This window comes from Bos indicus, chromosome 22 (assembly GCF_029378745.1).
Source record: "Bos indicus isolate NIAB-ARS_2022 breed Sahiwal x Tharparkar chromosome 22, NIAB-ARS_B.indTharparkar_mat_pri_1.0, whole genome shotgun sequence".
NCBI classification, from domain to species: domain Eukaryota; kingdom Metazoa; phylum Chordata; class Mammalia; order Artiodactyla; family Bovidae; genus Bos; species Bos indicus.
The window spans coordinates 2,984,654-3,008,461 of record NC_091781.1 but is presented as its reverse complement, the minus strand read 5'-3'; the positions used below and the strand labels follow the sequence as shown (position 1 = coordinate 3,008,461).

At 41.2% G+C, this 23,808-nt stretch overlaps 1 pseudogene; it reads right to left on the bottom strand.

Annotated features, from left to right (window-relative positions):
* Positions 1-5,803: 5,803 nt before the first annotated feature.
* LOC109575816 (small ribosomal subunit protein uS2-like) overlaps positions 5,804-23,808 on the bottom strand; it is a 71,097-nt pseudogene continuing 53,092 nt past the window's right edge.

Genomic DNA, 23,808 nt, shown 5'->3' with positions numbered 1-23,808 from the left:
CCCCCTGGACTGCAGCACCTCAGGCTTCCCTGTCCATCACCAACTCCCGGAGCTTGCTCAGACTCATATCCATTGAGTCAGTGATGCCATCCAACCATCTCATCCTCTGTCATCCCCTTCTCCTCCTGCCTTCAATCTTTCCCAGCATCAGGGTCTTTTCAAATGAGTCAGCTCTTCGCATCAGGTGGCCAAAGTATTGGAGTTTCAGCTTCAGCATCAGTCCTTCCAATGAATTCAGGACTGATTTTCTTTAGGATGGACTGGTTGGATCTCCTTGCAGTCCAAGGGACTCTTCAAGAGTCTTCTCCAACACTGCAGTTCAAAAGCATCAATTCTTCAGTGCTCAGCTTTCTTTATGGTCCAACTCTCACATCCATACATGACTATTGGAAAAACCATAGCTTTGATTAGACAGACCTTTGTTGGCAAAGTAATGTCTCTGCTTTTTAATATACTATCTAGGTTTATCATAGCTTTTTTTCCAAAGAGCAAGCATTTTCTAATTTCATGGCTACAGTCAACATCTGCAGTGATTTTGGAGCCCCCAAAAATAAAGTCTCTCACTGTTTCCATTGTTTCCTCATTTATTTGCCATGAAGTGATGGGACCGGATGGCGTGATCTTTATTTTATGAATGTTAAGTTTTAAGCCAACTTTTTGACTCTCCTCTTTCACTTTCATCAAGAGGCTCTTTAGTTCCTCTTCACTCTCTACCATAAGGGTGACGTCATCTGCATATCTGAGGTTACTGATATTTCTCCCAGCAATCTTGATTCCAGCTTGTGCTTCATCCAGCCCATCATTTCACATGATGTACTCTGCATATGTTAAATAAGCAGGGTGACGGTATACAGCCTTGATGTACTCCTTTCCCTATTTGGAACCAGTCTGTTGTTCCATGTCTGGTTCTAACTGTTGCTTCTTGACCTGCATACAGATTTCTCAGGAGGCAGGTAAGGTGATCTGGTATAGAAAGCATAGAGGAAGCATAGAGAGTCCCAAACAAGATCAACCAAAAGAGATACACATGAAGACACACTATAATTAAAACGGCCACAATGAAAGATGAAGAGAATATGAAAAGCAGCAAGTGAAAAGCAACAAGTTACATACAAGGGCACTCCTGTAAGATCATCAGGTTGCTTTGGCAGAAATTTTGCAGGCCAGAAGGAAATGTCACAATATATTTAAAATGATGAGAGGAAAAATAAACTAAAAGAAGAATACCCAGTAAGGCTACCATTCAGATTTGAAGGACAGATAAAGAAATTTATAGATAAGCAAAAGCTAAGAGTTCAGCAGAACTAAGCCAGCTCTACAAGAAATGTTAAACGGATTTCTCTAAGTGAAAAAGAAAAGACCACAACTAAAATAAGAAAATTATGAAAGACAAATTCTCATTGGTAAAAGCGAATCTCATTTTTGAGGCAAATCTCAAAAGTAAAAGTAGTAGAGCTGGTAGTAAGGTTATAAGACAAAAGTAGTAAAATCATCTATATCCACAGTATGTAGTTAAGGGCCACCCTGACAACGGCACCAACGGCCTCATAAGGGATGTGTGTTGTCATGGTGATGCAAGGTAAGAGCATGGAGATGGGAGGAGCAATAGCTGTACCAGTTGGAAACGCTTGCTTCTTCAAGATGGATTTAAGACACTGTGTGGCCTACAGCCATGGGACAGCAGCCTGCTCCAGCCTGAAGTTAGTACGTGATGTTCAAGTTTTGCAAACCAGACTATCATCCTTAGAGAAACCACAGGGAGGGCTCAGGGCCCACAGGTGGGGAGGGGGCCAGAGTAGTGCTGCAAGTGGAGCGAGGGTCAGAATGGACTCCATCTGGCTTTCAGTCCAAGCCACGATGATTCTGGTGCTGAAAAGCTGGAGGATGGCCCTCAGTTCTTGTGTTCTTTGAAGAAAGAATTTAGCAAAGACACCAAGATTGTGAAAGAGATAAAATCATTTACTAGAAGCATAGAACCTGTGAAAAATCATATGGACCAACTTGGAGCGACTTTAGCACTGTAAGGACAACTTAGGTTGTTTATATAGGGGCAATTTTCTGTTTTGTTTTGTTTTTTTTTTTTTCCCCTAGCCAGTCATCTCTATGGGTGTGCATCTCTCAACCAACATGGATTCCAGCTGGCCTCTTCTCCCTCCTTTTGCCCTTGCCCTGGGCTGAGGGCCTTCTCTGTACGTGTCTGGCTGGGACATCCACAAGAACACACGCAGTCTCGTCCCAGAGCTCCTGTCAGTATCCCATCTCGAAGCATCAGCAGGAGGTCAACCAGCTGCAACTGCTCAGCCTGGAGCCTGTCTACCTCCCACCTCAGTGTCGTGGACCATGTTGCCTCCTGTGCTCAGTAAGAGCCATACTGCACTTCATTTACTGCTCACCCTATCTTGGAACTCATCATTTCCTTTGACATGTTTTTGAGAATGTGTCCCAGGGACACAGCATTGTGCCAGGTGCCACAGGAGAGAGCAGAGAATCAGGTACCTGCCCTCAAAACCTGAGTTAGTCTGTGGAACGTTGAGACTGCTGGCTTGTATGAGCCTCTGAGTTGTATCTGGGTCAGGAGATCTATGGTGAAACCCTGACTAGAGAACTGTGCCTTTCATATCTGCCTCACTGGCCCTTTTTAAATCTTTATCTATAGTCGCATGCCCAGAAATGCTTTAGAGATGCCTATTTCATCATTATTTCGTTATAAGAAAACTGTATACCAGAATCAGATCAAGTCTTACTGGCTTTTTGTGACCCCAGGCCTTCCGGAAAATTAATAAAATCTCGCTCTTAAGCCCCCCAAAATGTGAATCTTTATATTCACTAAGGAACTTGATACAGAATCTGCAGTTTTAAAGGAAGGTGCCATGACCATTATCATCCCCAAAAGAAGTCTACCCACCAAGACTTCCCTGGTAGCCCAGGGGCTACGACTCCAGGCTCCCAGTGCAGGGAGCCAGGTTGGACCCCTGGTCAAGGAGCTAGATCCCACATGCAGCAGCTAAGAGTTTGCATGCTGCAGATCCCACGGGCAGTAACTAAGAACTATTGTAGCCAAATAAATAAATATTTTTATAAGATTACCCACCAAGTAAATGAGGTCACATTTGAAGGGAGTAGTTATTAGAACATTCCAAACCAATATGTAAAAGATGGAGAAATGTTAACTAAAAACCACTTTGAACCAGACAGAGTAGGGTGGGTGGAAAATGAGTGGTAACACATCAAATCGGAACTTGTGGAGTGATCACCAAGTCAAAGCCCAGCATCTGGACATCTGTAATGGGTCAGCACCATGCTGAAAGGTACTGCTCAGGGATCAGATCAGTACACCCAAATCTCCTTAGAAGGTGGTGTGTAGTTCAGAGCTCTCTCTCATGAACATGTCCAGAGATGGGACACAACAGAAGGCAAAGGTACAAGATATGGCTATGATGCCCAGAGAAAAGGTTAAAATAATACTCATCAATTAAAGAAATGAGAAGAGTATGCAGTGAGGACTACGTCTACAAAGAAACTATTCAAAGCAAGAGTTTGAGGAGGTTAGTATTCTCATTAACAGCTACTAAGTCCACCCATCAGAGATGAGATTTCTCCTTCAAAAAAAAAAACAAAAACAAAAAAAAACACTAGCAGTGTGTTGTGGACACGGCAGATCTGAGTGCCAGACAACAGAGACTTCCTGAAGGGACATGCTGGCAGAGAGGAGACGCTGGGATCTCCTGGGTGGGACAGTCAAAAGGAGGTTATGTGAACCCCTAGGAAGAGTGAGAGAGAAGAAAATTCTGAATAGTCCCTGCTTGTCATCTTGTTTTGAGATGCAGAGGGAGAGGAAAACAAACAAATCCCATTTCCAATAACGGTTTTGAATGATGACATCACAGCCTTACGTTTTGAAACGTTAAGTAGTTGCTCCCAGCATGCCAACAGAGAATTGATACCATTTTTCAAGTTAACTCACAAAACAGAAAAATTGACCATTTCCTAAAAGATGCAGAAAGAAACGCTAGGAAGAAAAACTTACTTTCAATGTGTTTGTATATTAAAGTAATTAAATAAAAACCATGGGGCAGGGACAAAAGGATTCAAGGGCTAAAAACTGCCTTCTCAGAAAGCTCACCAGGCAGTATCATACAATGAGGAACTTAAAGGGACTTAACCTTTCTGCTTGACCCGTGGCAGAATTAAATTATATCTTCCCAACCTGATTTCTCCCATGAAATCTATTCTGTTTAGGATGAAGGTTAAGTACCAAGCGAGAATGATTTAGTGCTGCCCTTCAAATCCAATTCCATAGTCACACTCCTGTCTCAAAATACCAGCCGGACATCAAAGATGAAAAGAAAAAAAAGTGATACTGAAAAATGCAGCCACACTCTCAAGAAAATTATGAAGCTAGAAAAGGACCATTTCAAATTCTATCATCTTCACGTACAAACAGCATTTTCATTCATCAAATACTAAGCAAATACAGAGTCCATAGCCGGTCCCACTGTTCGCTGCGTCTCACCTTTCACACCGAGCAGCAGAACCTGACTTCTTTTGAAAAGCTGCAGTGCTTACATTAAATTCTTTTCTTTCCCTCTCTGCCCATGCATAATAGTCACTTGACTCCACAGAAAGGAAAATTCGACAACCCAGGGCATTACTGACAATTCTTCAAAAACAGGCAGGACCAAAATAGCACAGAGGAAAGCACAGCACTGTTTGGTCTATAATACAAACCTGTAAGAAGCGTGGAATGGAGAAAATGGTCTTTATCATCACCTGTGCAATAATGAACCAGGAGAGTTTTCGAGGACGAAGATGTCATTTAAATAGAAGTCGTAAAACAAGTGAGCTGGCAAGACAGCTGTACGTTAAAGGAATTCTTCCCCTGGTCTCTCTTCTAAAGCACTGTCGAAGCATGCCAGAGATTAAAATTATTCTTCATGGATAAAAAAGGGTTTTAATTACATAGTCTTATAAAGATGAATTAACCAATATAAGTTAATTGAGTACCAATTATGTGCTCTGCTTTCTATTACATCTTTACAAAGTAATAGAGGAAGCGTTGTTCAATTTCAGAAAGCTACAGTCTGATTAGAGTCATCAGACCTTGGTGTCAAAAGCAAAATTTTAGGGCAAAACAACAAAATGTAAGTTGTCTCCAGTAGTTACATGACGTAACTCATGGTTGTGTGATCAGACGTGGTATGAATTTAAGGGGACAGGATGGCACCATGAACTTGGCAGATTGAAATGGGCCTTGCCATGAGGTTACAATTTCTTGCATCTTTGCAGAAGAAAGAACAAAAGAACCGGAGAGGTCACAGGTATGGAAGCTGACGGCAGACAGGCTCGAATCCTCTGGGGAAGCAGACAAGAGCAGCGGGCTCGGCAGCTCCCTGAGGCCAGTTCCCAGCTGTTCAGGTCTAGGCCCAGGACTTTTTCTATATTAGGCTGATTATATCTATGGTCACATTATGCATCTATGGGAACTTCTGCCTAATGCCCTTCTTCTCAGGCTAGTGGACAAGTTTACCCACCTCTTCTCCTTTTTTTTTTTTTTTTTCCTTTTTCTTTTTGGGGCTTACAATGGGCCCTCCTAGTCATTTTTAAGTGTACATGTCAGTGATATTAAGTACATTCATATTATTGTGCAAACACCACAACCATGCATCTCCAGATTCCTTTCATCTTGCAAAACTGAAATTTTGTTCCCATTCAGCAATAACTCTCACCCCCCTCCACCCAGCCACTGGCAACCCCCATTCCACTTTCTTTCTCCTTTACAACAAAAAGTCTACCATTTCCCCCTGTGCCCCAGCCTCTAGGAACCACCATTCTACTCTCTGTTACTGTGAGTTTGGCCTTTCTTCTCTTTTTTCGGTAAAACTTTACTTATAAGATCATGCAATATTTGTCTTTCTCTGTCTGGCTTATTTCACTGGGTATAATGTTCTCCAGGTTCATCCATGTTGTCATTAATGGAACAAATTTCTTCTCAGACTACAATATCCCATTGTGTGTGTGTGTGTGTGTGTGTGTGTGTGTGTGTGTGTGTGTGTGTGTATCACACCATATTGCCTTTATGTATTCATCCATCGACTGACACTTAGACTGTTTCCATATCTTGGCTATTGTCAATAGTGCTGCGATGGACATGTGAGAGCAGACATTTCTTTGAGGTAGTGATTTTATTTCCTCTGGATATAGACCCAGAAGTAGAATTGCTGGATTGTATGGTAGTTCTTTAAAAAAATTTTTTTTTGCAGAACCTCCATACTGTTTCTCATTGGTAACCAATTCACACTGGCTGTACCAATTCACATTCTCATCAACACTGCAAAAGGGATTCTTTTTTCTATCCTTGCCAAGGCTTGTTATTTCTAGTCTTTTTGATAAATGCCATCCTAAAAGGTGTGATTTGTATTTCCTTGATGATTAATGATGTTGAGCACCTTTGGTTGTATCTGTTAGCCAACTGTGTCTCTTCTTTGGGAAAAGTCTAAACAGATCCTTTGCCTGTTTTTTAATTGGGTTTCGGGTTTTGTTTGTTTGTTTTTGCTATTTAGGTGTAAGAGTAATATTAACATTTTATCAGATACGTGGTTTCAAACATTTTCTCCCATTCCATAGGTCGCCTTTTCATCCTGACTGATTCTTTTGCCATGTAGAAACACTTCCATTTCATGTAGTCCCACTTGTTTATTTTTGCTTCTGTTGTCTGTGTTTTGGGTGTTACATCCAAACAAATCACTGCCAAGACCAATGTCAAGGAGATATTCCCCAATGTTTTCTTCCAAGAGTTTTATAGATTCAGAGCCTACATTTTAAGTCTTTTAATCCATTTTGAGTTGACTTTTGTGTATCGGGTGAGATGAAGGTCCAATTTTATATTTTTACCTGTGGATATTCAGCTTTCCAACACTACTTATTGAAGAGATTATTACTTTTCATATTGTGTACTCCTGATAATTTTGTTCAAAGTCAGTTGACTGTATTTGCAGGGGTATATATCTGGGGTCTTGATTCTGTTTCACTGATCTGTCTGTCTGTTTTTGTGACAATACCATACTATCTTGATTACTACAGACCTCTAATACATTTTGAAATCAGGACATATGATACATCCAGCTTTGTTCTTAATCAAGATTGCTTTAGCTATGTGGGGTATTTTTGTGGTTCTGTATAAATCTTAAGACCATTTTCCTATTTCTGTGAAAAATGCAATTAGAATTTTGATAGAGGTTGAGTTGAATCTGCAAATCACTCTGGGTAGTATGGACATTTTAACAATATTAATTCTTCCAAACTATGAGTATGTGATAGCTTTTTCTTTCTTTGTGTCTTCTCATTTTTTTCCTTTCAACATTGCTTTCTTCAGGCACAGAGAGCGCTGCATGCCTAAAGACCAATCTGCTACCTCCGTTTGAGTACACCTCAGAGCTGGAGCGGTGCATTAACCCTGAAATTCCTCATCGGTCACTGCCTTCTCAGCTGCCGCCTGCTCTTCCCTTTCAGTCTCTTCAGGATCTCTGTAGAAGCAGAGATCAGGCATGACCTCCCGTGGGTGTTCATGAGACATGGTGCCACACATGTGCAGAACTTCCCAGGCAAGCATCCACCCACATCAGCCCCCCTAAGGGCGTTCCCTTGTTGTTGCATGGGATGGCAATGTCCAGGGAGTGCCGAGGAAAGTCGGAGTTACACAGTAGTAGGTAGGCAGGCTAACAGGGAGGTTTCTGTGAGAGGCTGGTGGGCAGCCCTGGGATCAGTAACTACCAGAAGTCTTGGCTCCTGGTAGGCTGTCTGAATCTGGGTAGTGAAGGTTCCAGGGATGAAGCAGCCAGCAAAAGGAGTAGCTCCAGTAGCAGCAGCATCCTGGAGGATATGACACGGTCACCAGCTGGATTTTCATTGGCAAAAATGGCACAAGCTGCTAACAGAAGTTCCTCCCAGGTTCTCTTCAGATTCATGATGGAGATGCCACCATGCTTCCTCTTGTAGATGTACTGTTCCATTTGGGAGTCAAGGTAGGTGCCATATAAGTGGGTTCCTGTTGCAGGGAATTTGAGGACATCCTGTTCCTTCATTTGCAGGACATCAAGGACTCCTCCCCTTTAAGTTACAAGGGAGAATCCAGAATAACTGTGTATGGACCCCTGTCTGGGTAGCATGGAAAGGTGGGAGTGACTATTACTTTAGCTAATTAATAATGTCTTTTCAGCAGCACATCAAAAGATCACATATCATAATCAAATGGGATTTATCCCTGGAATGCAAGGATGGTTCAACATATACAAATGAATAAATGTTGATACATTAACAAAGTGAAGGATAAAAATCACATAATCACAATCACTGCAGAGAAAGTATTTGGCAAAATTGAGCATCATTTTGTAGTAAAAATTCTCAATTAATTAGATAAAAAGGGATTGTACCACAACTTAATAAAAGAAATGTAATAATAGGCCCACATCTAATGTCATACTCAATGGTGAAAAGCTCAAAGCTTTTCCTTTAAGATCAAAACTTGATCTCAGGGTACCTGCTCTCTTTGTTTCTATTCAATATGGTAGAGAAAGTCCTAGACAGAACAATTAGGCAAGAAAAATAAATAAAAAGGTATTCATTTCAGAAAGGAAGAAGTACAATTGTGTCTTGGCTATCGAATACATGATCTCATATATAGAAAACCCTGAAGACACCACTAAATATTGGTTAAAACTAATAAACTCAGTCAAGTTGCAGGATGCAAATACAACATATAGAAATCAGTTGTGTTTCTATACACTGAAAACAAGCTATCTGAGAAAGAAATTAAGAAAGCGATCCCATTTACAATAATATCAAAAAGAATAAAATGTTTAGGAATAAATTTAACCAAGGAGGTGAAAGAGATAGGAGAAGAAGCAACTCCGCTAACAACGCAAACACTTCTCTTCTTGTCTTGAATACGTACATGAACCTTGGACCTTGTCGGCAGCAATCTTATGAAGGAGAGAAAACAAGCAAGAACATGAAAAGCCCATATAGGAAAGACAGAATGAGAAGACAGAAGGCCACTAATGCTGTCTTTGAAATAAAGGTTCAACCCTAAGTCCAGATTTGTGCTGTAACAGTGAATAAGTGCTGAGCCTCCATTAGTTTATATTGCTATGTCCCCTGCAGCCAAAAGCATGCCTAACTCACTCACCTGCCTGCATAACACCAAGTCTATAAGGATGCCTCAGGAAAAGCTACGTTCTTCATGCCTTGACCCTCAGGCTCCTGTTAACTCTTCAAATTCCTTCCTGGGATTTTTTAAACTGAACCTAGAAAGAAAAACCAGTCCTCTCACATGCCTAAAGGCTTACAAATGTTAAACCTGGGTCTCCAACAGCATTGATTTTTGCACTGAACAGGACTACTGTCTACAGACAGAAACAGAACTGTCAGTGTGCATATAAAGGAAGCATGGAGGTCAGTTTTGGTGGGCCCCGGTTCCCTGGTGCCAGCAGCTCCTGAGCAGCTGCACTGCTGCCCTTCCTACAGTTTGCTGGGCTAACCATGCTTCGAAAGTGAAAGCGATAGTCACTCAGTCGTATCCAACTTTTTGGGACCCCATGGACTGTAGTCTGCCAGGTTCCTCTGTCCATGGGATTCTCCAGGCAGGAATACTGAAGTGGGTTGTCATTCCCTTCTCCAGGGAATCTTCCCGACCCAAGGAACAAACCCAGATCTCCTGCATTGCAGGCAGATTCTTTACTGTCTGAGCCACTCTTTGAGTTCCCATAAATCCCTCCTTTGACTAAACTAGATTTGAGTTAGTTTTCCTTAATTTATAAACCCAGAATGCAAGCTATGTATTTCAAATTCTTCCCAGAAGAACTTTCTTATAAGTTCTCCATTAAGCTAATATGAGAAGTACAAATTTTCCACAGTTTTCCATAAGAAAAAGGTAGAGCTCATCTTTTCCCTTAAATCACCCTGGGAAATGCTATGATTATTTTGCATTCAAATTCTACCTCTAATCTTAGCAGTGTAGTGACCTTGGGTAAGTTATATAACCTCTCTGGACTTCATTTTACTTATCTCTAAAGTAAGAATGACATGGACTTCCCTGGTGGACCGGTGGCTAAGACTCCATGCTCCCAATGCAAGGGACCTGGGTTTGATCCCTGGTTGGGAAATTAGATTCCATGTGCTGCAACCAAGAATTTGCATGTTGCAACTAAAAAAAAAAAATCCTGTATGCTGCAACTAAGACCTACCCAGTCCTGCCAAATAAATAAATAATGACTATTTTAAAAGTTGTTCATTGAAACAAATAAGGATGATAAACTGTAACTAACTCAGAGTGTTTCTGAGAATTAAACAAATCAACACCTATAAAAATTTAGAATGATATGAAGTAACAAATATGAACTAATATTCTTGGGCCTACATCAAAATCCTGAAAATAATGAGATACATGATCCATGAAAAATAATAAGTGACCTTTCAGCTATAGGTCCAACAAATTAATCTTTTAAGAATCTACTATTTTTGTAGCACTTCACAGTGCTTAAGCAGCTTATAACTGTAATCAGAGGCTTCCCTGGTGGCCCAGATGGTAAAGAATCTGCTTGCAATGTGGGAAACCTGGGTTCAGTCCCTGAGTCAGGAAGATCCAACTGTAATCAACCTGTGCTATGCTGTGCTGTGCTTAGTCACTCAGTCGTTTTCAACTCTTTGTGACCCCATGGACTGTAGCCCGCCAGGCTCCTCTGTCCATGGGGATTCTCCAGGCAAGAATACTGGAGTGGGTTGCCTTGGCCTCCTCCAGGGGATCTTTCCAACCCAGGGATCAAACCCAGGTCTCCCACATTGCAGGTGGATTCTTTACCATCTGAGCCACCAACGACGCCCTCAGTTCAGTTCAGTTCAGTCGCTCAGTCGCACCCAGCTCTTTGCCACCCCATGAATTGCAGCACACCAGGCCTCCCTGTCCATCACCATCTCCAGGAGTTCACTCAAGACTCACATCCATCAAGTCGGTGATGCCATCCAGCCATCTCATCCTCTGTCGTCCCCTTTTCCTCCTGACCCCAATCCCTCCCAGCATCAGAGTCTTTTCCAATGAGTCAGCTCTTCGCGTGAGGTGGCCAAAGTACTGGAGTTTCAGTTTTAGCATCATTCCTTCCAAAGAACACCCAGGGTTGATCTCCTTTAGGATGGACTGGTTGGATCTCCTTGCAGTCCAAGGGACTCTCAAGAGTCTTCTCCAACACCACAGTTCAAAAGCATCAATTCTTCAGGGCTCAGCTTTCTTCAGAGGCAAGTAAATCAAAGATTCAGGAAATCTGTATCATCTGTCCACTAGGGTATAACTAGAACTTGAACCCAAGGTTGTATGAATTACAAGACTCAACTTCTTTCATAATACCATACAGCCTCAGGACAAGGAAACATTCAAACTTTTGGTTCTGAGCAGTAAACTAAGATGATTACAGTAGACAAATAAGGCCTAAGATGATATTTTAAAACAAAAATTAAGCCCAGACAAAATGACCCTTGAAGAATCTCTTAATTCATCTATAAATGTCTTGCACTTATTTCCTTGAAAGCACAAAAGCCAAGAATTGATTCTTTTAGGTTTCATTTTGTTTTGTGTTTTAAAAAATCTTTGAAGGAGGGCATACATGGAACCCCATGGGGCAAAGGGACATCTTTTGTAAGTTCTACTTCTGTTGAATTTGTATAGCTGAATTTGTACCAGAATAACATGTGATATTACTTCATGGTGACCACTGTTTAGGATGGCACTGTCTTCACTGAAGAGCGTGGCTGCCCACTCAGGATACAATCATTCAGCTTCCCTCCAACCTTCGGGAAGGACGAAACAGCCAGCTCAAGGTCAAGGACAGAACAAAAGAGAAAAGTACAAATGTTCAAATATTTCTGTTTTCTCAAAAGAGTTAAGTAATTACATATTTGCCTTCTCACACAATGGACTGCCTTCACACACCTTTATGTTTGAATAAATTTTGAGATTCTAGCTAATACTGCCTATAGAACACATAGGTTTTCTAATCACCACTCTGGCTCAAAATCCCACAAATCATAACAGGAGAAAAAGATTTAAGGCAAACAAAACAAAAGAAGAGAAGAACAACAATTAAATTTTGAAAGCGGGAGAAGAACCGAAATGAGCAGACCAGAGGAAATGTTTCAGCAGTGAGGAAACCTTCTCCAAGAGGATTGTATCATGAGCTCCCAAATGACTCAGGATGGGGGACAATGGTTATGAATGAAAGATGTTGGTAGGTAGAGAACAAGGAAATGGCTGAAATCCAAAAAACAACCAGATCACCCAGGCTCCCTCCATCAAATCCTTTATGCTTTCACCCTATCTCACACACCCAAGGGCATCTTCTTGGCAGGAGTAACAAGAGCTCCAGGCCTGCCCACCTCTTGGAGCCCCAAATATTCACAGAACACACCTATGCAGTCTTAACCCCATCAAAGTGAAAGTCGGCCAGTGGTGTCCAACTCCTTATAACCCCATGGACTGTAGGCCACCAGGCTCCTCTGTCCATGGGATTTTCCAGGCAAGAATACTGAAATGGGTTGCCATTCACTTCTCCAGGGGATTTTTCTGAGCCAGGGATTGAACCCAGATCTCCCACATTGAGGGCAGATTTTATACCATCTGAGCCACAGGGAAGTCCAGACCCCACCAAACTTGGGCTTTATCCTCCCATTTAACTGGATCTTTACTTTCTCACTGCAGCATCCCCTGGAAATATTTTATTCTTCACTGCCCTGCACAGCTGGTCTGCAGACACTCATTTCAGTCTTACAGCTGACGTAGAATTTTCTGTCTTTTGCTACCTAGCAACTTGGGTGAAATAGAATTTAATATCCTATCACACTTACATAATCAAATATTATAGGGCTAAATGCTGGCTCTCAGAAACATCATGACACACCTGTAGTAGGAGAAGTGTCTGACTTGGGGTGAAGGAAAGAGCTAAATCCTTATTTTCCAAAGGAGAACATCAATATAGATAATGAAAGTGAAGGTGTTAGTCACTCAGTCATGTCCAGCTCTTTGTGACCCTATGGATGGTAGCCCTCTAGGCTCCTCTGTCCGCGGATTCTCCAGGCATGATTACTGGAGTGGGTTGTCATTTCCTTCTCCAGAAGATCTTTCCACCTCAGAGATCAAACTTGGGTCTCCTGCATTGCAGGCAGATTCTTTATGGTCTAAGCCACCAGGGAAGCGCAAATATATATTTATTTGGTTGCGCTGGGTCTTAGCTGCAGCATGTGGGATCTAGTTCCCTGACCAGGGATCGAACCCAGGCCCCCTGCATTGGGAGCTCAGAATCTTAGCCACTGGCCCACCAGGGAATCCCTCAGTAGATAATACCCCAAACTAAAAACTACATCAAGAGATGGGAGTGTACACCGAAAGATGAATGGATAAAGATGTGGTATACACACACACACACACACACACACACACACAAAGGAATACTATTCAGCCATAAAAAGAATGAAATAATGCCATTTGCAGCAACATACACAGACCTAGACATGATCATATTAAACGAAGTAAGTTAGAGAAAGACAAATACCATATGATATCACTTACATGTAGAATCTAGAATATGACACAAACAAACCCATCAATGCACAGAAATAGACACACAGACACAGAGAGGAGAGTTGTGGTTGCCAGTGGGGAGCAGAGTGGGGAAGGGCAGGACTGGGAGTTTGGGATTAGCAGATGCAAACTGTTATGTATAGGATGGATAAACAACAAGGTCCTACTGTATAGCATAGGGAACTATATTCAACATCCTGTGATAAGCCATAACAGAAAAGGATATTTTGAAAAGAAGGCATGATCTGATATATATATGCGTGTGTGCATGGATGCTAAGTCACTTCGGTTCTGTTTGATATAAGCACAATGTTGAAAATCAACTCCACCTCAGTGGCATTTAAAAAAAGAAATGGGAGTACAAACTTGATTTTTGGAAATATAGAGGTAAAACAGAAGAAAGAGCTCCAAAAGCTGGACGCAGCTGCTCTGGGGTCCGGGAATGGAGTGGAGAGGGCTACTGTTTGAACGATGAGTTCTGCACAACTGAGTGACTTTAAAGTTACATGTAACCTTGAAAAAATAAAAAATCAGACAAAAATAAAATACATAGGGAGGAATCTGTTCCCTCTCCTAAACTGCTAACTTCATGTTCAGTTTCGCTTTCACTTTACAAGGGTAAGTCACGTCACGATGTCAGAGTTCAGTTCAGTTCAGTTCAGTCACTCAGTCATGTCCGACTCTTTGCGATCCCATGAACCGCAGCACGCCAGGCCTCCATGTCCATCACCAACTCCCGGAGTTCACTCAGACTCACATCCATCGAGTCAGTGATGCCATCCAGCCATCTCATCCTCTGTCATCCCCTTCTCCTCCTGCCCCCAATCCCTCCCAGCATCAGAGTCTTTTCCAATGAGTCAACTCTTTGCATGAGGTGGCCAAAGTACTGGAGTTTCAGCTTTAGCATCATTCCTTCCAAAGAAATCCCAGGGCTGATCTCCTTCAGAATGGACTGGTTGGATCTCCTTGCAGTCCAAGGGACTCTCAAGAGTCTTCTCCAACACCACAGTTCAAAAGCATCAATTCTTCGGTGCTCAGCTTTCTTCACAGTCCAACTCTCACATCCATACATGACCACTGGAAAAACCATAGCCTTGACTAGACAATCCTTTGTTGGCAAAGTAATGTCTCTGCTTTTCAATATGCTATCTAGGTTGGTGATAACTTTCCTTCCAAGGAGTAAGCGTCTTTTAATTTCATGGCTGCAATCACCATCTGCAATGATTTTGGAGCCACCAAAAATAAAGTCTGCCACTGTTTCCACTGTTTCCCTATCTATTTCCCATGAAGTGATGGGACCAGATGCCATGATCTTCGTTTTCTGAATGTTGAGCTTTAAGCCAGCTTTTTCACTCTCCTCTTTCACTTTCATCAAGAGGCTTTTGAGTTCCTCTTCACTTTCTGCCATAACGGTGGTGTCATCTGCATAGCTGAGGTTATTGATATTTCTCCCGGCAATCTTGATTCCAGCTTGTGCTTCCTCCAGCCCAGCGTTTCTCATGATGTAATCTGCATATAAGTTAAATAAGCATTTCTGCTTTATTGACTATGCCAAAGCCTTTGACTGTGTGGAAACTGTGGAAAATTCTGAAAGAGATGGGAATACCAGACCACCTGACCTGCCTCTTGAGAAACCTATATGCAGGTCAGGAAGCAACACTTAGAACTGGACATGGAATAACAGATTGGTTCCAAATAGGAAAAGGAATCCATCAAGGCTGTATTTGTCACCCTGCTTATTTAACTTATATGCAGAGATGTCAGAGTGGTTAACCACAAATGCACATTTTAAACAAGTTTGAGAAATCCACACAGAAACATTATAAATTAGGAGATGACGTGTCAGTCCATAAAGTCTTTCCCAAATGGATTCTTTCACACGGTGAGATCCTCTAATAGATCTAAACCGATTCAACCAATTTTCACTGTAATTTATACACCTCTTTACAGCAATATATTCACTGAAGGTAGAAAAGGAGGTGTTCAAACTTCAGCTCCCACACTATCACACTGGGGAGGATGACATTATGTGAGATTACCACCTTAAGAAACTTGAAACAGTTGCTGCTTATACTTCAATCAAAATATACACTTCTCAGTATTTTTCTGAATGAGGCGATCTATCCATTATGACACCACTTAAAGCTTGTGGGTTAAAATGAGTACTTTGTGAATGGTTTCTCACCTTTAGAGCAGTTCTGAAACACAGAGTCACAAGCATTATCAGAAGTGTGATCAAACTCCCTGAGGACTACGGCAAATAACGGGCTTTAGTGAAGCTGACTGTTGAAACCTGTGTTCACTGTCACATTCAGCTATTTCCCCCACATCCACAGAGACTGTCCTCAGATCACGCCTTGTTTGATAGCTTCTACCGCCTGGGATGTGCTGAAGATGTTCCAAACACTCAGATTTGCTTTTCATTACATCACAGTGGTTTTTGCTTCCTGTGTTTAACTGTTTAAACATAGGTTTCAAATGATATTTTTTTTCACCACAAAGGAACACATGTCTAAAAGTTCACTGCATGCACTCACAAGATTTCCCATGTACATTTTCATAGATTTATGAAGATGCCTGGAACTACTGAAATCTCTGGGCATATGCCAACCATGGACACCAAATTTCTACTATGAACTCAGATTAAAATTCAGAACTGCACACAGACTAGTTTACAGAAAGTTCTAAATCCTGTCATCAATTTTATTCTTTTTATACTTTTAAGAAGGCAAATCATGTAATATTTAAATCTAGTTTTCACAAAATTATATCCAGCCTCAGATAGTGATTGAAATAATCGAAATCATCATTTTTAAATTGAACTGAAATTAAACCGTTTCAGATAGTGCCAGTATGGATTAGCATGATAGCACATTCATCGTCATGTACTAATGGCTCTATTCAGATATATGGTGTGTGTGCTCAGTCGCTCAGTTGTGTCCAGCTCGGTGACCCCATGGAATGTGGCCCCCCAGGCTCTTCTGTGCATGGAATTTTTCAGACAAGAATACTACAGTGGGTTGCCATTTGCTACTCTAGGAGAATCTCCCCAACCCCAGGGATCAAACCCACATCTCTTGTGTCTTCTGCATTGGAAGGTGGATTTTTAACCGCTGTGCCACCTGGGAAGCCCCCATTCAAATATATTACAATTTTATCTCCATATCAGTGAATTCTAAAAACTCACAACAGAAAGAGTTTTAAAGGCTTTTGCACTATCCCATACATGTTTGAGACTGCACAAGAAACACAGTATTTTTTTTTTTCTTTATAACTTTATCCAAGTGTACTGGGCTGTCCCACACATACATATAGGCTTATAAAATCATTCTCCTAATCAGTGATGAAAATGAATAAAATCAATTAATACAACACTGTAAATCAATTCGGTTCAGTTCAGTCAATCAGTCGTGTCCAGCTCTTTGCCACCCCATGAATCGCAACACAGCAGGTCTCCCTGTCCATCACCAACTCCTGGAGTTCATCCAAACTCATGTGCATCAAGTCGGTGATGCCATCCAGCCATCTCATCCTCTGTCGTTCCCTTCTCCTCCTGTCTTCAATCCCTCCCAGCATCAGGGTCTTTTCCAATGAGTCAACTCTTCGCATGAGGTAGCCAAAGTATTTGAGTTTCAGCTTTAGCATCAGTCCTTCCAACAAACACCCAGGACTGGTTTCCTTTAGAATGGACTGGTTGGATCTCCTTGCAGTCCAAGGGACTCTCAAGAGTCTTCTCCAACACCACGGTTCAAAAGCATCAATTCTTCAGCGCTCAGCTTTCTTCACAGTCCAACTCTCACATCCATACATGACCACTGGAAAAACCATAGCCTTGACTAGATGGACCTTTATTGGCAAAGTAATATCTCTGCTTTTTAATATGCTATCTAGGTTAGTCATAACTTTCCTTCCAAGGAGTAAGTGTCTTTTAATTTCATGGCTGCAATCACCATCTGCAATGATTTTGGAGCCCCCAAAAATAAAGTCTGACACTGTTTCCACTGTTTCCCCATCTATTTGCCATGAAGTGATGGGACCAGATGCCATGATCTTCGTTTTCTGAATGTTGAGCTTTAAGCCAACTTTTTCACTCTCCTCTTTCACTTTCATCAAGAGGCTTTTTAGTTCCTCCTCACTTTCTGCCATAAGGGTGGGTCATCTGCATATCTAGGTTATTGATATTTCTCCCAGCAATCTTGATTCCAGCTTGTGCTTCCTCCAACCCAGTGTTTCTCATGATGTACTCTGCATATAAGTTAAATAAGCAGAATGACAATATACAGCCTTGATGTACTCCTTTTCCTATTTGGAACCAGTCTATTGTTCCATGTCCAGTTCTAACTGTTGCTTCCTGACCTGCATGTAGGTTTCTCAAGGGGCAGGTCAGGTGGTCTGGTATTCTCATCACTTTCAGAATTTTCGACAGTTTATTGTGATCCACACAGTCAAAGGCTTTGGCATAGTCAATAAAGCAGAAATAGATGTTTTTCTGGAACTCTCTTGCTTTTTCCATGATCCAGCGGATGTTGGCAATTTGATCTCTGGTTCCTCTGCCTTTTCTAAAACCAGCTTGAACATCTGGAAGTTCACAGTTCACGTATTGCTGAAACCTGTCTTGGAGAATTTTGAGCATTACTTTAAAGTAAACCAATACAATATTGTAAAGTAATTAACCTCCAATTAAAATAAATTTATATTAAAAAATAAAGTAAATCAATTACACTTCAATAAAAAATAAATGAATAACAACAACAACAAAAAGAAAAGCAGCAAAATCAAATCAACAATGAATGATACATCATCATTATCATAATAACACCAACACCAGGCTCTGGTCCCACGTTTCCAGCATAAACCTGAAGGCATGTGTGTTAGTTGTATCTGACTCTGTGCAACCCCACAGACTGTAGCCCTCCAGGCTTTTCCGTCCACGGAATTCTCTAGGCAAGAATACTGGAGTGGGTTGCCATGCCCGTCTCCAGAGGAACGTCCCAATCCAGGGATCGAATCCTGATCTCCTGCCTCGCAGGCAGATTCTTTACCATTTGAACTACAGGTAAGTCCCAGTCCCATAAATGATCTCCTTGGAGCTAAAAGAAGATAGCAAAATTGGTCATTAACCTAGCTTCCTGAGAAAGTGGCGCAGCGTAACTAGAATTTGAGAAAGTGCTAAAATGTGTCACCAGCATCTCTCAAGTATAAGGCTCCAGTGAGAAAGTGAGTAAGAAAGTCCCAAGAAAGATAGGAAATGCCTCTTGGAATGAAGTCATCCTCCTTCTATCCACAGCATTCAGGCCATAGATCCTTATTAGGAAACACACTCCAGCTGCCATCAATGAACTTGGGGACAATGAGCTTTGAGAACAGCCAGCTGAGCAAGGATGCAGTGCGTGGGCCCTCTTCCGTAAGTCCCCACGCCTAGAGCATCGCTGCACCTCCCTTCTCACTCATAGGAGGCCTATACCCTCCCAAAGGAGGAGAAGCCTTGGAAACCCAAAGGGCAAGGAAGGCAAGGATGACTCACGAACATGATCCCTCAGGTGGATAAACCAAGTGATAGAAATGATATGATAACACAGACAGATACCCCAAAGGCAACTGATAAAATTCAGCAATCATTCCCAATTAAAATACTTTTCAAATTGTTATAGTTGCTACTTCTCTAACATAACACCCTTAATACTGAGAGTTTAAAGAAACCTCATTGAAAGGAAGATTGGGGGAGAAAAAGAAAGATGAAGGTTAGAAGTGTCAGGCAATTCAGAATAAGAAAATGAAGTAAGTGGCAAACATGTTTTGGAGGTTGTTGGCAACACGTATCAAAAGGCCTTTTACTAATCATTTCCATGTCTAAGATTTTATCCTCTGAGATAAGCCACCAGAGGTGTGCACATACATCTAAGGGCCTATCAAAACGGTAGATGAGACAGGTGTAAACACAGGAAAAAGCAACTGTAAAGGAACGTATGTATGTGTGCCAGCTATGTGTTAACAGTAAGCAGCCATTAAAAATGTCACCCAATGCAAAGAAACCTGACTGCAAAGGGGTGGAGTATATTTCAGTGATGGGAAAGTTCTGTATCTTGATTGTGGTGGGAGTTATACAACTGTGTACATTAAACACACAGATAAGACTATACATTTTTAAACGAGTGAATTTCATTGTATGTAAATGATAACTTTATAAAGCTGATTTTTCAAAAGGAGTCTAGGTATAGATAGGGCTTCCCATTAGAGTGGCAAGTGGAAAGTTGCATGGAAGATTTTGTAGATGCAAGCAAAGGTGAAGAATGGGAGTAATTAATGAAATCAACCTACTGTATTAGGTTTGATTATAATAGAACCTACCCACTGCCAGAGCTTAAAAATTTGCCATTAATAAATAATCTGTTGCTTCAAATTAAATGTCACCCAAACTACATAAGGATATGAATTAATTATTACTATACTTTAAGTAAAATAAACTGAATAATACTATGCTCTTTATTCTGGTAAAAAAAAAAAAAAACAACACCACATCCATCTATGCACAGACATGCATAAAACAATGTGCCTAAATTTTTAACAGGCAGTAGTGTAAAATTATAAGCAATTTCCAACCTTTATATTACCTAAGTATTGTCCAATATTTATCTAGAATAAACACATATTCCTCCTAAATGCTAAAGAAATAATACATTTGAAGTGTTTAGGAACTGTCCCAGTAGGAGATCTGTCGCAAGCTCAAGAGGCACGCTAGAATCTGGTCAAGTGTCAATGAAAAGGCTTCCTCCAAGTGACACAACTGATACAGGGGCAAAAATCAGGTTGCAATGAGGACCGAGCGCTTGGAGATTCTTGGTAAACCAGGAGGGAATCATCGGAAAACACACAAACACAGAATAACAGCTAGATCATGTTGCCAGCAAAGAAAGACCGTTACCGGTATCTATCAAAAAGGGAGTGGGAAGCAACCTGAATGTACACCACCAGACAAACAGGTAAAGAAGACGTGGTACATATGTACAATGGAATATTGCCTAAACATAAAAAAGAATGAAACAATGCCATTTGCAGCAACATGGATGCAGCTAGAGATGATTATACTACACAAAGTAAGTGAGCCAGAAAGACAAACATCATGTATCATTTACATGTGGAATCTAACAAAATAATACAAGTGAATTATTTAGACAAAGGAAATAGACTCACAGAAACAAATTTATGGCTACCAAAGGGGAAAGCAGAGGGAGGGACAAATTAGTGAGTTGGGATTAAACTATACACACCACTAGAGATAATCAACAAGAAAGGAGTACGTCAAGGCTGTATATTGTCATCCTGTATATTCGTCGAGGCTGTATATTGCCCCATATATTTAACTTATATGCAGAGTATATCATGAGAAATGCTGAGCTGGATGAAGCACAAGCTGGAATCAAGATTGCTGGGAGAAATATCAGTAATCTTAGATATGTAGATGACACCATCCTTATGGCAGAAAGTGAAGAAGAACTAAAGAGCCTCTTGATGAAAGTGAAAGAGGAGAGTCAAAAAGCTGGCTTAAAGCTCAACATTCAGAAAACGAAGATCATGGCATCTGGTCCCATCACTTCATGGGAAATAGATGGGGAAACAATGGAAACAGTGACAGACTTATTTTGGGCTCCAAATTCCCTGCAGATGGTAATTGCAGCCATGAAATTAAAAGAAACTTGCCTCTTGAAAGAAAAGTTATGACCAACCTAGACAGCATATTAAAAAGCAGAAACATTACTTTGCTAACAAAGGTCCATCCAGTCAAGGCTATGGTTTTTCCAGTAGTCATGAATGGATGTGAAACTGGACTATAAAGAAAGCTGAGCACCAAAGAATTGATGCTTTTGAACTGTGGTGTTGGAGAAGACTCTTGAGAGTCCCTTGGACTGCAAGGAGATCAAACCAGTCCATCCTAAAGTAAATCAGTCCTGAATATTCATTGGAAGGACTGATGCTGAAGCTGAAACTCTAATACTTTGGCCACCTGATGAGAAGAACTGACTCATTTGAAAAGACCCTGATGCTGGGAAAGATTGAAAGCAGGAGGAGAAGGAGACGACAGAGGATGAGACTGTTGGATGGCATCACCAAGTCAATGGATGTGAGTTTTTGCAAGCTCCAGGAGTTGGTGATGGACAGGGAAGCCTGGCATGCTGCAGTCCATGGAGTCACAGAGTCAGACACAACTGAGCAACTGAGCTGAATTGAACTGCAGCATACAGGGAACACTGTACTCTGTAACGGCCTATTCATTTTTAAATGGGTGACTTTTACTGTATATAAATGACAACTCTATAAAGCTGAATTTTCACAAGGAGTCTAGGTATAGATACGGTGACTAGTAGAAAGTTGCATGAAGATTGTGTAGTTGCAGGCAAAGGTGAAGATTTGGAGTAATTAATGAAATCAACCTACTGTATTAGGTTTCATTACAATAGAACCTACCCAATGCTAGAGCTTAAAAAATTGACATTAATAAAGAATCTGTTGTTTCAAAATAAATGTCACCCAAACTACACAAGGATATGAATTAATGATTACTATATTTTAAGTAAAATAAGCTGAATAACACTATGCTGCTTATTCTGGTAAAAAAAAAAATCCACATCCATCTATGCATAGACATGCATCAAACGAGCTTCAGTTTTTAACAGGCAGAAGTTTTAATGGGCAAAAGAATCTGAAAAAGAATAGATAGATCTATACATATAACTGACTCATTTGGGTGTATATCTGAGACTAACACAGCACTGTAAATCAGTTATGCTCTAATAAAAAATTAAATGTAAAGAAAGAGGGTGCGATGGTCATCCCAGATTCAAGTTTCCAAAAGCCAGCAGGAAGGATGGCTTGGTCGATGTTCCCACACCTTCTCCTATTGACCAGGGCCACCTCACTTGTCCAAACATGCTCAGCACAGACAAGACGGTGAAGGACAAGGCCACCAGAGGCAGGCACCAGACGCAGGGCAGTGGTCGTGTCCTTTGCACTCGTGCATCCGGCTGCAGGCCTTGGGAGAACTGCAGCTAGAAACCTAGTGGTAGGGGCCCAAACAAGGGCATGTCCAGTCCTTGATCACCATTCAGAAAGCAAAGCACGGCCGTCATGGTGAAGTTCAACACTCACACACCATGACTAAGAACCCTGCAGCTTATAAGCCTCACCTATTGGGAGAAGAAAAAGATGCTTCCAGTAGGCATGTCTCTCTGTACACAGAAAACAAGGCACTCAAGCCAGAGCAGACATGTAAGAAAGTGTGTTCTTAGAGGCTAGAGAGTGCCGTCTGAAAAAAAATGGAGAGAGAGGTTTAAACAAAAGGTGGAAACTGCTCCCAAAGGCCTCTTGTCCAGAAAACAGACTGGATTGTTCAGAAAGGCTCCTAGGAATTTTATGAAGATCTAAAGGGTAAGACATTTACTCAGCAAAAATATATGTATACTTTAAAACTTCCTAGTCCCGGTTCATCTCTTGTTCATGAGTTCTAAGAATAGCATTCCAAGAATAGAGGTGAAACTCTTGAGATCAAAAAATGGGGCCAAAAGTCTAACATGATTTCAAACAAGTGAGTTATATTTTTTAGTTTATAAAAAGGAAGTGATCTTTTTTTTGCATGCTGATGTACAATTATCAGCTTCCCAGGTGGCCCAGTGGTAAAAAATCTTCCTGTCAAGCAGGAGATGCGGGTTTGACCCCTGGGTTGGAAAAGTCCCCTGGAGGAGGACAGGGCAACCCTCTCCAGTATTCTTGCCTGGAGAATCGCACGGACAGAGGAGCCTCACCGACCACAGTTCGTGGGGTCGCAAGGAGACACGACTGAGTCACTGAGTACACATGCACGCGTGGAAAAAGCAAGAGAGTTTCAGCTTGCGTAAGTAAGTTAACCTTTTTCTACATATTCCTCCCTCCATTCAATGCTGAAGTCCTCATATATTTACATCGCCCATCAGAGCACTTTCTTTTGCAATGGTCTACGACAGACATAGAGGAAAACAACAGAATAGGAAAGACTAGAGATCTCTTCAAGAAAATTACAGATACCAAGCGAACATTTCATGCAAAGATGGGCTCGATAAAGGACAGAAATGGTATGGACCTAACAGAAGCAGAAGATATTAAGAAGAGGTGGCAAGAATACACAGAAGAACTGTACAAAAAAGATCTTCATGACC